The following is a 2,904-nucleotide window of genomic DNA, read 5'->3' as shown; positions in this document are numbered from 1 at the left end:
TCACACTTTCCCAGGCAGAGATTCTTAGCTTTCTGCAATGCTGCATCAGAAGCCCCTGGAGGGCTTATTAAAGTGCAGATCACCAGGTCCCTTCCCCTGAGTTTCTGGAATGGGTTGGGGCCCAAGAATTTGCGTTTTTGAAGTGACTACCCCCAGAACACCAGGCAAGCATTCCATGACTGAGCTCCATCCCCAGCTCAAGAGTTTGCATTTCTAACAAGTTCTCAGGGGCTGCTAAGGCCTCTGGTCTCCACCATGAGGACTACTATTGTTGGAGCTTTCAGATCTGAGCTGTAGGACGGCCCAGTCTACACCGTGGGAGAGGAACCAGGAAGAGGACAGAGGACAGAGGAACAAAGCAGGACTGGGTTTCTCCTGGCTTATGTCCACACTACTGTCCCATGTCGTCCTCTCCACTGTCCTGGTCTGGTGTCTCTGGAAGCTCCCAGCCCCAGGGACAAGACCCATGAGCAGCAGAGGCGTGGGGAGGTGGGAAAGGCTGGACTGGGGAGGGATGATGGTTCCTTAGGAGCAAGGTGTCCTCCCTGAGCCGCAGTGAGGCTTCAGGCTATCCCCAAGGGGTGATGCCACATATCCTAGGTCCTGGTCCCTGGCCATCCCGTTTCCAAGCATCCTGGGGCTGAATCCAGGCTCAGAAAGTGAACCCACTTGCTCAAGGTCACTTGGCATGGGCGAGGCAGGTCTGGTCTCCTGACACCCGCAAGAATCTCTTCCCTCCATGCCGCCTCTCTGGTTACACAGTGATTTGGAGAATTACTGAGTTGATGACTACAATTCCAGTTTAAGTAAGATTCAAATACCCAACAGAGACTTCCAGCTGAGGCTGAAAGGGTACGCTGTGATGTGAAGTCTGTCGTGGGAAACATCTAAAATCAGGGGATTCAGACCTTCGACAAAGGAAGAACAGTGAACCTGATGTCCTGAGGAATGAAAGCAGGCTAGGTGCTCTGGAGGTCCTAAACCTAGCAGGGCAGGACAGATCACTGGACGCATCCTTGTCTCCCAGCTGCTGAGGGTGGAGTCCAATCACCCGGGACAGCCCAGGCTGCCTGAGATCCCACCTAGCGGCTGCTAAAGCAGAGAGAGCAGCACTGTGGCTTGCACTGTTCACAGAGCATCCTGGGAGGGCTCGAGAGGAAACTGGACACCCCCGAGGCAGAGACGACATTTGTGCACGTGGCTGCACAGCCCGGGAATGGGGCACAGGTGCCGCCTGAGTCACAGAGGTGGGGTTGCCCCATCGTGGGGAAGGTCGGGAGCCCTCCCCAGAGCACTTTCTAATTAAACATGACTGTCCCACTTCTGAGAGGCACAGAGCCAAGCAAAGGGAAGGAAGAGACATAAGGGTGCTTATTCCAGCTGCTCATTCCTGCCCGTAAGAGTGCCCAGACCTTCCCCGCCTTGCAAATCACCGCCCTGGTAAGGCCAGGAAGAGCCGGTGATTTCATGAACTCCACTCCCGTTATGGAGGCTCAGCGTGGTCGAACCCAGGGAGGACTTTGGAAAGGACCGGCCGTGCTTTACAAGACTTCCTTGTGTGCATGCACCCCTGCTTGATAATGCCCCAAAGGTGGTGGCCCTGCGGGGATGGGCAAGGGGTGGGTGGAGGAGGAGACGGAGAGACAGGAGGAAACAGTGAAATACCAGGGCCAAGGTTCAGGTGGAAGACGCATCTGCCCCAGCATGCCCAGCAGCCCTCCCTGACGTCATGAGGACGCAGGAGTGAGAGGCTCAGAGCGTAAAGAGGGGGCCGTGAGTCACCTTCCCTTCCACTGGGGCAGGTGAGCCCTGAACCAGCCCCACTCCCCAGCCCTCCTGCTGCTGCTCTTGTCCCTCTGACGTCACTCTCCAGCCACAGCTGGCTCTGCAAAGCATCCTCCCAAGGCTGCTGCTCTGCCCAAAGTCCCCTCCCTGTTAGACTGCCACCGGGCCGGCATGAAACCCATGCTCCTGTCCCCCGGCGCTCTCTGCTTTGATGGCTCTCTTTCTGTCCCTCCTCCTCCAGGCCCTTGCGCTGCCCAAATGCCCGCCCCAGCTCTTCTGAGGTTGCCTCCTTACCTCCTCACGGGGGCTGCCCTGACCTTCCCACCCAAGCAGCCACCCGCCTGGTTCTCTCCGGAGCACTCAGCATTATCTGGAACTGTCCACATGTATTTATTGCTGGTCTCCAGTCCCCGGCTCGCACACACTAGAACATTCCCTGTCGGACAGCATTCCCTCCCCACAGCTGGAAAGGCGCCTGGCAGAGGAGCTGCTCTGGAAACGTGTGTTGAGAGATGGGTTCCCGGGCACGCACCGTGGAGGGCACTGGGGAGCCACCAACACGCGCCCCGCTTCCCCCTGGGCTCTAACCACTGGCCCCCCCAGCGCCTGCAGGCTTGCTGGCCCCAGAGCCCGGGGCTCCTGTGAGCTGATGCAGGCCCCAGGGAGGCCGGCCACACAGCCAGGCGTCCAGGGGTGTCCGGAGGCCTGGGCCTCTCCTGCTGGCTTCCCTCTGGGTGTCAGGCTTGCCCTGTGTGGGGGCCTCATCCCCGGCACCCGCTGCCTGCAGGGGACTTGCCTGGCAGGGGGGGATGGGGCTGGAGGCCTGGCCTTGGAGTCACGGCTCAGATTCAAGAAGGGAAATCATCTGAGCTTTTAAAAAATTAAATGGAGTCAGTAATTTGATTTCAGAGAGAAGCTGAAAACCTCGTAATGGCAAGAGCGGCTCAATTCCGTGGTGAAAAGGAAAAGCCTTAAATGGGGCTATTAAGCTTTTGCCTGGGATGGGTCTGCCCGGGGGAGGGGGAGCGCAGGGAGAAGTCGTCCTCGAGGTAGGGACCGTTTATCAGCCGAGACAACCCTGATTATTTATTTATTTATTTATTTAGTCCTCGTTCCGGG

Source organism: Callospermophilus lateralis, chromosome 7, assembly GCF_048772815.1.
Source record: "Callospermophilus lateralis isolate mCalLat2 chromosome 7, mCalLat2.hap1, whole genome shotgun sequence".
NCBI lineage: Eukaryota > Metazoa > Chordata > Mammalia > Rodentia > Sciuridae > Callospermophilus > Callospermophilus lateralis.
The sequence above is the reverse complement of the archived record's forward strand: the minus strand, read 5'-3'. Positions refer to the sequence as shown.